The sequence below is a fragment of the Equus przewalskii genome, chromosome 3 (genome assembly GCF_037783145.1).
Source record: "Equus przewalskii isolate Varuska chromosome 3, EquPr2, whole genome shotgun sequence".
Classification (NCBI taxonomy): Eukaryota; Metazoa; Chordata; class Mammalia; order Perissodactyla; family Equidae; genus Equus; species Equus przewalskii.
The window spans coordinates 49,227,984-49,241,400 of NC_091833.1; the positions used below are offsets into that span (position 1 = coordinate 49,227,984).

Genomic DNA, 13,417 nt, shown 5'->3' on the forward strand with positions numbered 1-13,417 from the left:
TCATGCCAAGCCAATCAGAGAATGCCACCCCTAAGCCATTGTGATTGGTGCAGGGACAGGTTCACACTGCCAACTGGGCCAGAGTCCTTCCCCATTAAGTTCCACGGAGCTCTGATGTAAGACTGCCCTTTGCCTCTGAAGGATAACCGAGGCTGCTGGGAGCTACCTTCCCTGCCACACGGAGGACACCTGTAAGACATTATGAAGCTATGAGCCACAAAGGTTCAAAAGTAAGAGACAGAAAGAGTCCCAGGGATGTGACTGAGCCTTGGATCCCTTCTTGCCTGGTGTCAGCACCACCACCTTCACTCTTCCTAAGCATGGGCGTTCTTCATTATTCATGGATTCCATACTTGCGAATCTGCCGACTCATTAAAATTTACTTGTAACCCCAAAATCAATACTTGGAGCATTTCCACAGTCATTTCCAAACATGTGCAAAGAGGTGAAAATTTTGAGTCACCCTCCACGCACATTCCCAGCCGAAATCAAACAAGATGATACTCTGCCTTCTTGTTTCAACACGCACACTGTAAACAAACGGTCTTTTTGCAGTCTATTCAGTGCCTTGTTTTTCAAATTTTTATACTGTTTTTGTTGGTGATTCGGCTGTTTAAAATGGCCCCCAAGCATAAAGCTGAAGTGCTGTCTAGTGTCCCTAAGTACAAGCAGACTGTGATGTGCCTCACAGAGAAATACATGTGTTAGATGAGCTTCGCTCCTGCAGGAGTTATAGTGCTGTTGGCGGTGAGTTCAACGTTAATGATTCAACAACAGAGTACATCTGAAAAAAAGGAAAAGGAAACTCACTGATCTGTACATGTGGCTGCTCCAGAAAGTGCTAAAGTAACATCTATAATACATAACGATGCTATAGAAAAGCTGGAAAAGCAGCTGAATCTGTGGATTCATGAGATGATGACTGATTGGGTGTGTAGTAGACAGCACTGCTGTGAGGCTGAAAGCCAAAGAAATTTACTGTCATGTTACCCAGGGTCAGAAAAATGTTAAAAATCCTTCTTGACTGGTGTTTCATCATAAAGAAATACTGCATACAATTCACCATTTGTAAGAAATATATATTAAATAAGACGTCTAAACAGAAACACACATGAAACAAGGTTATATATCAATCGTTGACCAGAGGCTCTCAGCAGGAACCTAATCCTGTACTCCTCCAGGAGCAAGGCTCAGTACTCACTAACTCAGTGTTCACAGCAACTTTATACAACTACCGCAAATAATAAGAATCCAAGAAATCCTTTTTTGTTTATTTGTTTAAGATTGTTTGAATTGGACTTCTGTCACTTGAAATAAAAAAAACTCCTGGGCCAGCCCTGGTGGCCTGGTGGTTAAGTTTGGCAGGCTCTGCTTCAGCAGCCTGGGTTCAGTTCCCTGGCACAGACCTACACCAATCGTCTGTCAGTGGGTGTGCTGTGGTGGCAGCTCACATACAAAAAGAGGAAGATTGGCAGCAGATGTTAGCTCAAGCGAATCTTCAAAAAAAGAAAAACTCCTGACTAATAATATTAACAGCAGGTAAGACTCAATTTGAGCTTACTCTGAGTCTGGCACTTTTCCTATGTGTTTCACAGATACTGTATCATCTAATCTTCTGTGATGTAGTTACTGTTATTATCATCTCTAACTTAGAGATGAAAAAAGTGAAACCAAGAGGAAAAAAAAGGGAGATGAAGAAAAGGGGAAAGAAAGTGAGACAGAGAGTGCTGAAGTGACTTGACTAAATCACACAACTAGGCAGTGGCAGAGCGAGGATTTTAGCCCAGAATAGGTGCTCCTGACCAGTATGCTATATAATGAGAGGCCTAGAAAATGGACAGCCAAAAGGTCAGAACTTCCCAGTGTTGCCAGCACCGTCCAGAGAGAAAGAGTACCACGATCAGTCGACCTGACAATTTGATCTACTCAGTAATTATTGCCCAATAGTGGAGATGGGCAGATCAGACTCCATAATACTAGTCATTAAATTCACCCAGCCACTTGCCTGGCTTAGATTCCATGATTAACAAGCAACCTTAAATAACTTGGTTTCCAAGGCAGATCCTCCTATGGAGAAAGAACTCTGTGACCGGTTGACCAAAGCATCCCAGCCTTCTTGGCATCTCTACTTCTCATTATTAATTTGGGATTCTGGATCTATTAACTTCTTTTAAGTTTGGTGAGCATGAGTCAGTCTTTGGGAGTCAGCTGAACTCTGGGTGCCCGGGCCAACTGCAAGCCTGGATAAGCAGCCTGAAGTACACCCTCATTCCTGAATGACTAGTAGAAAACACCTATGAAAAAAGACAAATAGGACTATTCAAAATCCTTCCCACTCAAGGTATAGTAATATAATCTTCAAGTAGTCGAAAACTACTTATTCAGAGAAGTAATTAAATAGCAACCACAAATAAGATGTATTCCTATGAATGGATTATTACCCCTAATTGGAAATATGGTCTAGGCCATCATGATGCTCAAAGTACAACAGGAGGCACTGAAATCATCTAGCTTTCAGGAGAGAAGTTTTGTACATTGAAGAGAAGCCAGTTGTTGATATAGCCTACACTGAAAAGTACGCTCTGGTGGAACCCCCAAATCTAGTAGTTACTGGTACCCATGAATTTAAGGGTCTAGCTTCAGCAACGTTCTTCATCTCTTGGCATTTTGATTTTCTGGTCCTCCCACCCATTTTTCCTCACTCACTGTCTCTTCTTTCCTTCTAGAGGAGTAGCATCTTTTATTTCCCTTCAAAACATGCAATAACAAAAGGTGCTGCAGAAGAATACAAGGCTACACTCTGGCGCAGCACCGACACCAGCCACTTTGGCTGTCCCATACCACCTCAGTCCCAGCCCCTCCATTTCCTGCCTCTTATTTCCCCATCACAAAACAAAAGGAAGAAAGACGGACATTCCGTTCCTTCAGTGTCACACCTGGTATTTTTCCCAGTCCTTCTCATCTATTTTTGGTAAAAGATTCAGGATAATCTTAGCAGAGCTTAACGGTCAAAAGGACTAAAGTTCAAGCCCTGAATTAACCACATGCAAGATGTGAAACCTTGGGGAAGGTCTTTAACCGCTCTACCCCCATTTCCTGTGTCTAAAGTGGGGAGAAGAGTGACAGGGTTGTTGTAAGGAGTAATGACAGAATGCGTGTGAAAAGCTCAGTGCCTGGCATACAGTATAAGTGACCAACAAACGCCAGCTGCTGTCGTGGCTGTTACTCCTCCTCCCAGTACTCTTCTCTGGGACCTCAGCAAACAGGATGGTTCCTAACAGAGGCAGGGGGGCACCTGCTTTCTTCCTGTGGTTAGCATCAGCTAGGCTGTGCCAAACCTGCGCTAGAGCAAAGCCCCACCACTGTCACATGTTATCACTGTCAGCAGGGGATGCGAGGGTGTTAGGAGAAAGTGTTGTGCATGTATTTTCTTTTAAATTCTCGGGAGGACCGAGGGGAGATAAATCTCTTTTTATCAGTCCTTGTGAGTTGAATGCTAAAAGACAAGCTGCAGTTCCTAAACTCTGTCTTATTCATCAGACTGTGCACACAGTGCCGAACAACTGATTCTTATTCCTTGGTTTGAAAGTCACTGAAACCTAAGTAACACTCAGGCAGGACTTCGAACCTCATTTATAACAGGAATAACCTTCCTTTCAAATAAGCTGAGAAGCCATTACCTGAACGGTGTAGGGGGAAAGGAGAGTCTCTTTCAATAGCAGGAAAAGGCAACGTCCAAGGCTTCACGGCTCTGCGGGCAAGCAGAATCCCCAAACGCAAGCTTTAAATGTGGAGCCAAAACTCAAATGCAGAATTAACTCCAGTAACAAAGAAGATTCATTACAATGATATGCTTTACTGTCAAAAATGTTACTACCACAGGCAGAAATGGTACAATAGGCAATGAGAAGTTTTCAACAATACGAATCTACTCCTCGCTGTTTTCTCTCTCTCCTTCACTTCAGCTGGTCTTTGGTCCTCTGATCCTTTCAGCCAACACAGGAAATATTCCCACCCCTCCCCTGATGCTCCCCATACAGGCGGTGCCCTTTTCATTACCTGGGGCTGGACTTTGTTCTTTTTTTTTTTTTCCTGAGGAAGATTAGCCCTGAGCTAACATCTGCTGCCAATCCTCCTCTTTTTGCTGAGGAAGACTGGCCCTGAGCTAACATCTGTGCCCATCTTCCTCTACTTTATATGTGGGATGCCTACCACAGCATGGCTTGCCAAGTGGTGCCATGTCTGCAGCCAGGATCCAAACCTGTGAACCCTGGGCCGCTGAAGTGGATGTGCCACCGGGCCAGGTCCTGGGGCTGGGCGTTGTGAAGCTAGAAGAATGATCTCTCCACTGTCTGCATAAGCTCTGGGCTGCCGGCAAAAGATATTTGACCAGACTGGCAGGAACTGAAAAGTGTGACAGTGCCAAGTCAAGGACACAGAGCAATCAGGACTCTCATACACAGCTGGCGGAAGTATAAATTGGCATAGCCACTTTGGAAAACAAGTAGGCATTATCTAGTGAAGATGAAGATGTCAATACCCCACAGCACAGTAATTTCACTCCTAGCCATATGACCAGCACTGTTCAACTTATCAAGCATCTAGGGAGCTCCTGCACCACGCTGAAAATTGACGATACAAAGACGGGTAAAACCTGGAAACTGAGAACTTTCTGTGATGATGGAAATGTTACATATCTGCACTGTCCAATATGGTAGCCACTAGCCACATGTGGCTACTGAGCACCTGAAATGTGGCTAATGCAACTGAGGAATGAAATTTTAACTTTATTTAATTTTAATTAATTTTAATGTAAGCAGTCACATATGGCTAGTGACTATCTTACTGCACAACGCAGCAAGAAACTCATGAATATATGCCCCAAGATATATGCACAAGAAAGCTCATTTCAGGATTGTTCGAAATACATAAAACCACCCAAATGTTCATCCATAAGAAAATGGATAAACTGCAGCACATGCATAAAATACAATACTGTACAGCAGTTAGAAATAAATGAACTCCACCTACAAGCATGAGTGTAGCTAAATCTTAAAAACAGTGTTGAGGGGGGAAAAAAGTCACAAAAGAACCCAGAGTATGATGCATTTTTACAAAGTCCAAACACAAGTATAGCAAGTATTTGGAGATAAAAACATTAGAGGTGGTAAAACTATGAAGAACGGCAAAAAAATGATCAATGCAAACTACAAGGTAATAATTATGGGGGCAATAAAGACGGAGGGTAGAATCTGGAAGGAGCTTCAACAGCATAGCTGATGTTCTGCTTTTATCCTTTAGTTGTTGTTTTTTAGCAGATCTATTACATATATTATTTTATGCCGACAAACACTTCACAATAAAAGAAAACGAAAAGTACTACTTAGGCAGGATCCCTGCTTCTTGCATTTCACCACCAGTTCCCCGTCCACGTGCAGATTCGGAGCTTCTCCACAGAGGGGACTGGGTTTGCCTCATCTCTGTACCTCCAATTCTCAGCATAGTAGGAGTAGAGGAGATGCTGGTAAGTGCCTAGTGAACTGAACCCGAACCTGAGAAAACCAGAACTCCCACCATCTAAATTTGTTAACAGTTTTGTTTTCCAGGTAACGTCAGACAAACATTCCCTATGCAGTAACAAAAAATAATAATGTATTTTCTCCATTCTAAAATGCACTCTCCCCTCACCACATTTTAGCAGATCTGAAAGTAGAAGTCCTTTCACATTTAAGCTGTCATTAAATAGTGGTCTTTCTCAATATTGGAATTGAGAATGTAAGCTCCACGAAGGAAGGACTGAGCTGCTTTTGTTCATTTTTCTATCCCTACAGACTAGAAGAGGATCTGGCACATAGTAGGGACTCAATAAATAGTTGTTGAATAAAGAAAAGGTAAGTTAGTATTACCACAAGCCTACTGTGCATCTGAATCAGTGCTAAAAACTTGACAGATTATTTAATTTACCCTTTACAATAACCTTGAGGCTTAGCAAGATTAAGTCATTTGCCCAAGAACATGTAAATAAGCAGCTGAAATGGAAACTTAGTAAGTGGCAAAGGCAGGATTCGAATCTCAACTACTCGACTCCAAAGTGCATGCCCTAAACATGGCGGTATACTATCTCTCAAACAAAACACAGGCAAGGGGCCAGCCTGACGGCACAGTGGTTAAGTTTGCATACTCCTCTTTGGTGGCCCAGGGTTCACAGGTTCGGATCCTGGGCACAGACCTAGCACCGCTTGTCAAGCCACACTGTGGTGGCATCCCACATACAAAATAGAGGAAGCTGGCACAGATGTTAGCTCAGCGACAATCTTCCTCACACACACACACACACAAAACAGAAAGCCAAGCTACACCCCTCCTCCAAGTTTGAAAGTAAACGTTTAAAGTAGATGTTACACACAGTAAGTGAGCTCATAGTAGCTGAATCACTGGTGATGTTTATAGGCAACTAGAACCTAGGTTGGCCAAAGAATGAGGGGTGAGTGAAGCAATCTCAAGAGAGTTAGCCAGGCTTTCCTTCACGTCCACCCTAAGTTATAATAAAACTAATTCACTTACTGGTTCACACTCAGAAACACATGCCCCAGACACCGGCAAGTACTATTTCTAAATGTAGTAAATGTCTAAAGGGAGCTGAGTTATATCATTAAAGGGATCATCTTATTAAAGAGACCTGAAAAGTCCATTTGATCCAACCTCTAGGCAAGAGACTTACACTCCTAACCTCATTTTAATGAAGCCTTCCGAAGCCAAATAACTTTGGTCCTCTGAGAAGTAAGTAACTGAAGCAGAGACGAGAAACTAGGTCTGCTATCTCCTGGCTCACCTTGTTCTCCTCACTACACCACAGCAGAAGGCAAGCACTAAGGATTTGTCAAGGTCTCTCTCTAGACAGCTATACTAACCTAAGTCCTTTACATAGGTGATCGTGTTTAACCCCTCATCAATTCCATGAGTTAGATGTTATCTCCACGTGTAAGATGAAGAAACTGAGGTTCAGAGAACTTAAGTAACTCACCAGAGGTCACACACTTGGCATTTGGACTAGAAGGCAGAATGGTTCCACTTTACCCTGCAGATCTGCAAGTGAAAGAAAGAATAATTTACATTAGCACAGAACTCTATAAAGTGCTTTCGTGTTATTGAAAACAAAATGAGAAATAAACTTCTGAAAATAAGAATATCTTTAAATTATACCAGCTTGAATATTCCCCAAACATTGTATCTCAAGACTGGAGTTTGGCTAAACACCAATAAGATAACCTCTCACCGACTATAAAGATGTCACCTCTAAAGGTGAACTAGAGACACAGGTGGCACCTGAGAAAATTCCTGGCGTTTGTAGTAGACATAAAAGTAAAAATAAAATTATTTCTAAGTCCTTCATTTACATTAAAAAATTTCTGAAAAATATTCAATTTTGTCTATTTTCCTCCATTTTGTCATCTACCACCCATATTATAGCTTATTTGCCACAAGTGTTTTGAAGACTATCTTTCCTTCCTTCTCATCACCACATCCTCTTTTGTGCAAAACAAAATGAGATTATCTGAGAAGAACCTTAAGTCTCTCAAAAGGAAAAGTACCGCATGATTTTAGGATATTATCATAACTTTACTTCTATCTTATTATGAAGAAAATCCCATTCACTTTGGAGAATATTTCTTTTATTTCTGAAACTGAAGCAAAACTATCTTGCATCTCCAGTAGGGGTGCAGCCAGTAGGGGTGCAACACTCATTATGTTTTTTTAAAAAATGGTTTTAATTATCATGCAAATCCTAAGAATTTTCATTCTGTTACTCAGAATGAAATCCTATAACCAATGGCTCCAACCACACCATTTGGAACATTGTGGAATCTGTTTCTTTCTTCAGAAATAAAAACCCAACTACTTACTGAACAAGTAAAACTGCATGCTAATCAACTGTGTTTTTCATGTCAAAGGGAGTTGTTTTGCCACAGAGGTTTCAAACTTTCCTCCTTGATTTCCACTTACTTTCTCTAGAAGGTTCCTAGCTTCGATGTGGACAATGATGATTCAAAATGATTCATCTATTTTGCTTTAAAATGGGGTTACATATATTACTCCCCTTTTCTGATTTATAGTGTCATTCTCCTCCCCCCAGGGTAAACGAAAGCACAAGAAACTAGAGCCCCACAGTAGCCGGCCTACTAAAACAAGACAGACATCTCTCTCCAGAGTTACTGCATTTAAGTTAATCCTCATTTTATTTTCCTTTCGCCTCAGTCTGGAGTTAAAAATCGGCTTACTTGATGTTATCAAATCATCAAATGAAAGTTTCTAGAAATAGCTTCCTATTTGTGGAAAGAGGCAGAAGACAAAAAAAATGGAAGAGAGCTCTTCAATCGTCTTTCCTAACGCATTCCGTGAGTAATGAATGCAAGCAAAATCCTGGAAGGCTGAGCTCTGAATTTAAGGTACTTCCTAACAGGGCTGATTTAAAAGCTAAAGTAAAGTGTAATCAGGCAACAGCCAGAAACACCGACATATCAAAAGCAAAGTTCAAATACATATTCCCCGGAGCCCACGATGCACACCCAGAATCAATGCAGTCGCTTTAGGTGCCGTCTCTACAGCACTGCCCCGCTCATCTGTTCCAGGTCCACACGCTCCCGTCCGCCAGTTGTCCTGTTTGGCCCACTCCACACATTTACAAATGACTCAAAGTGCCACCTGCCCCCGAACGCCCCAGCTCCTGACGCCCCCGCGCACTTACGTGCCCGCACACACACACACGCGCGCACACGTGTCCGCACACACCCTCGCCCCGGCTCCTCCCAGGAGGTGGACTCGGGCCAGGCGAGCCGGCACGGCCTCCGCCAGGTGGGTGGCGCCGGGTGCCGCGGCCCCACCAGCGCTGTCACCGGGACGCCGAGCCCCGCGTCCTCAGCGCAAACTCCTCGGCGCCGCTGGGCTTCCCCAAACCGCGGAGGCCTCGGCGGCTCCCACTGCGCGGGGAAGCGCCCGCGCGCCGCACCGCGAGGGGGTCCCCGGCGGCCCGGGCTTGAAACGGGGGCAGGCGAGGAGGAAGGGGAGGATCTTCTTTTTGACTTTCTGCGTCGCAATTCCTCCCGCTCTGCGGGCAGCGAGCCGGGGCGGGGGGCGCTCCCATCTGTACAGCCGCTTCCGGCCCTGCCGGGCGCGGGGGCTTTTTTGGCCCGAGGGCGCGCGCTGGGTCGGGGGCGCCCCGCCCCGGCGCAGTCCCGCCGCCCCCGCCCCGCGCCCGCAGGCACTGCAGGCGCCGCGCCCCGACGTCCCGCGCGCCGGCCCCAGGTCGCCGCGGGAAGCGCCCCGCAGCCGCAGCGGCCGCTCCGGGAGCCGCGCGCTGACAGCCGTGCCCCGCGCGACGCGGCTGCAGCTCCGCGGGCCCTCCCCCCTGGAACCCCGGCCCCCGCCCCGCGCACCTTAGCAGCAGCCGAACCGCCCCTCGGGATTCCGACGGTGACAGCCCCTCTGGCCCGGCTCGGGGTTTCTCCGCTTTCGGCGTCACAATAATAAGGAAGTTTCCCCGCAAGCCTGCGGGCGGCGGAATGCGCGGGTGAATGACTTCCCACGCGGCCAATGGGCGCCCTTCTGGGGCGGGCCCGCACCAATGGCGGCCGCGGCGGCACCGGAGGCGGGGCGCGAGGGCCGCGGGCGGGAGGCGGGGAGAGGCCCAGGCCCGGAGGGAGCCGGGGGCGGCCCGAGGTGACGGGACCCGCGGGCCCGGCGAGGGGACAGCGGCGCGGGCTGGAGTCGGCCGAGATCCGACTGCCAGACACGGAGCGTTTGCGCCGGCACAGGATTGCTTTTCATTGGCGGGGAAGCAAGCGGGACTGATCAGCGGTTGGCTCTGGGCTCTGGGTCTTATTATTTATGCAGAGGTGACCAAAAGCCCTGGGCATAGAGGGAAAAGCTAGAGGGTGACAACTGAGGATGAGTTATTAAGCGTTTTATTCCATGGCGGAGGAGTCTCCTGTTTCGCTCGCGTTCGCAGGACTGCGGGCAACGCGGAGCCGAAACGCGGGGCTACAACGCGGTGGACGGGGCGAGAAGGAGGTCGGTGCGGCGGCCCGGCGCCGCCAGGGCCCTCCCGGAGGCTGGGGGTCGAGGAGGAGAGCGGGGCTGCAGAAGCAAGGAGGGCAGGGGGAAGGCTGGAGGATGACGGCTGGGGGAGCATGGAGAAAAGTCAGTGAGCAGGAGATCTTAAATCTCATCATCTGCATCTCACCATGTGGCCTAACACCCGGTGGGATGAAGAAGTTTGTCCTCCCCTCCTTTCCTGGCACTGAATCTCAGCGCTTCCTTCTCCTCCCCAAGGTCACAGTGCTTTTAGTTCCCCTGGTCCTTGTCTGATCCACAGATACTCTTGAAGAAAACATTCTCACAAAGGTGACTTCATGTGTCTGCCATGCCCCACCTCCCCTTAAATTTGAAACACAGAACCAGAACACTGGGAAAGGCCCACTTTAACCTATAGGAATGACTTTCCTACTGGAAGATTTCTACAACCTGGCATTTGAACCGGGAGGGTCCTCTGAGGCTGATTCTTCCCAAGGACAGTGAAATCAGGTCAGGTCTGCAATTATCTGCTCTGAGAATCTAATAGATTGACCAAGCAGAAAAAAAGGTTTCAGAGTGCTGTCTCCTGGGGATGGGGCAATGTTGGCTGGCATATGAACTCTCAATGACATAAGACAAGTTGTCAAATGCTCCTGAGACAAGAAAGATAAGAAAGCAAAATCTCAGTTACCAGGTTGCTAAGGTCATCTAAGAAAAATTCAAACCTTTGAAGTTTGAATCACACTGGACACCTTTCCAAACACTGGGGATAAGATTTACACAGTTCCTTTATGCTCCAGAGGTGGGGCAGTTTCACAAAAGTCCAAGTCTCTCACAAGCACTGATCCCAGCTTAGAGATGGTACTACCAAAAAGAATCGGAGGAATGGCCAAGAGGAGTCATAGTAGGAAGGGGTGTTCCCCACGGTTGAGATGGAGAGAGATTCCTATTTTGATGTGTCAAATAGGAGGTTTGTAATCAATCCGCATTTAGGTCAATTTATCTGGCCCATGGCTCAAGTGTTTTTCATATGAAATTTCATCTTGAGGAAAAGGTTGGTTATCAAAGACTCAAGCGTGGAGGCAGGCTAGGAGTGCTGTGTAAATTACAAACTGAGGTACTGAAGCTTCCTTACCAAATAAACAGCCAGAACGCTGGGAACTTAGATGTAGAACAATCAGTAAAGATACTCACAGTACTTCATTTTATCTTCTTAATTGAGCCATCATCAAATGGCAGTTTCCTCAGCAAGCAGGTCCTGAATGGTTTTAAATAGCTCCAGCACCAGCAGCAGTCATAGTAGCAAATATTAAACTGGTTTGAAGAGTCCGTGGTTTACTTTTTCTTTCCATGTCTATAGTTCTGCTGTCTATCCATTTCTTTCTGACTTTCCATGAGTTCCCTAACAAATATACTGTATATTGAGCAGATATTAGGCCTTGTGGATATGTTGGCGAGTCCCTGTTGTCTTGAAGAGGGAGGCAAACAGCCAAATAATCATACCAAGGACAATATAGTTGCTAACAATAAATTTTATGAAAGAAAAACATTCATGTTAAAAATAAAAGATTTAACCCAAAAAAGAATTGTAAAAAAATTGAGCTCCCATTAATACTATGCATGCTGAAGTATTTAGGAGGATATATACTGATATCTGCAACTTGTTTTGAAATGTATATTTTAAAAGATGGGCTGAAGGATGGATGGAGGGATAGATAGATATGTGATTAATCCACTATAGCAAAATGTTAATTATAGACTCTACATGGTAGGTAGTTGGGTGTTCATTGTACATTACTTCCAACTTTTCTGTGTATTTGAAAAGTTAACACTTCTAAGCGTTGGAGAATAAAAAATAAATAAATAATAAAAGTGTAATAAATTCTGGGGCTGGCCCCGTGGCCAAGTGGTTAAGTTCGCGCACTCCGCTACAGGTGGCCCAGTGTTCCGTTGGTTCGAATCCTGAGCGCGGACATGGCACTGCTCGTCAAACCACGCTGAGGCAGCGTCCCACATGCCACAACTAGAAGGACCCACAACTAAGAATATACAACTATGTACCGGGGGGCTTTGGGGAGAAAAAGGAAAAAAATAAAATCTTAAAAAAAAAAAAGTGTAATAAATTCTAACCATAACTTTTGACAGGCAGAAGGGATCGTGTGGTCCAGCTCCAGCGCTAGGCAGATGAGGAAGCCCCAGCCACAAGGGGCTGGTTCCCAGGGCTGCTGCCCTTCCTTCTGAACAGATACCACTTTGCTCCACGCTTCACAGCTTTCTTCTTGAAATACGTATTTTGAATTGAAAGAAATTTTCAGTACAGTAGGAATGCTATTTAATGATGATTGTTTTCTGTGTTTACCTTACTTGCCCTGCAGACAAACATTCACTTGGTAACCTTAGAAAGAGGCAGACTTCTGATATCTCAGATCAAACTTCTGGGGAAAAAAACAGATCAGTCACAACATTCTGTCTTTCCCATCTGCACCTCTAAGAAGCACTAATTATTTGACCAGTAATGTGTGTGTGCCCTGTAAAGCTACATAATGAAAAAGGTGTTTCTTGGTCCCCCATTTCCCCCAAAACATACTCATTTTGTCAGTCTGTCAATACACAAATTGGTTGTAAAACATTTTTCACATTCTTTCCCCGTTTTCGGTTGTTAATACAGTTTATCCAAGAGGCCTATGTATACCCAGGCCAAATTATCTAAGCTTATTGAAAAGTGTCCTATAACACACAGCATTAATTTATTAACATGAAAAATACCTTGGAAGAAGGATATCATGATAAATCAATATTACCACCAATCAAATAATCATTAAGAATTTATCGAATGTCTTCCATATGTAGTGTTGCTGGACAAGAAGCATCATTCCTGACTACAAAGAGCTTACAGTTATTATGATTATTCCTTTGTTTTCCTTGATACAAGTTACAGCGTAAGTTTGCATTTTTTTTCCTCATCAAGCCATTTGGTAACCATAAGGTAAATGCCTTACCTTAAATATAAGAAATGCACTAGTATCATATAGGTTAAAATTAGTTAATGTTAACAAGATTGGATGGTTGAGCATTTCCTAAGAAAGCCTTTAGGGTGAGCTCTGGTTTGTCCCTGAAGAGTGCATGCAATAAACCTTTAGGAAGTGACATCTTTCATAAAGCTTTCTCTTTTCACAAGGTCCCAAAACTTGGACTCTTGGAAGTGGCATCCAGCCTATCACTATGGCTGTGCTAACAAAATGAGCACTCGGGGATGCAGCAAAGAGCACGTCTGTCGCTGTGTGGTGTCAGAGTGTGCACATATTTTACCTGCCTAAAATCACGCAGCTGCTTTACCCTTCTAGAC

At 45.0% G+C, this 13,417-nt stretch overlaps 1 protein-coding gene across 18 annotated transcripts in view; it reads right to left on the reverse strand.

Moving 5' to 3' along the window:
- Nucleotides 1-9,847, reverse strand: part of HERC3 (HECT and RLD domain containing E3 ubiquitin protein ligase 3) — a 98,047-nt gene extending 88,200 nt beyond the window's left edge. For 2 of the 18 annotated variants that reach the window (XR_011538114.1, XM_070612674.1), the window contains exons 1-2: nucleotides 9,435-9,785; nucleotides 7,025-7,086 (exon numbers count right to left, since the gene is read on the reverse strand). The gene's annotated coding sequence lies outside the window, so the exon portion shown is untranslated. Of the gene's footprint in view, nucleotides 1-2,005; nucleotides 2,295-3,680; nucleotides 3,752-7,024; nucleotides 7,087-8,567; nucleotides 9,281-9,434 lie in introns of those variants that run through there. The other 16 variants (XM_070612661.1, XM_070612663.1, XM_070612672.1 and 13 more) reach the window with 16 other exon arrangements.
- Nucleotides 9,848-13,417: the final 3,570 nt, after the last annotated feature.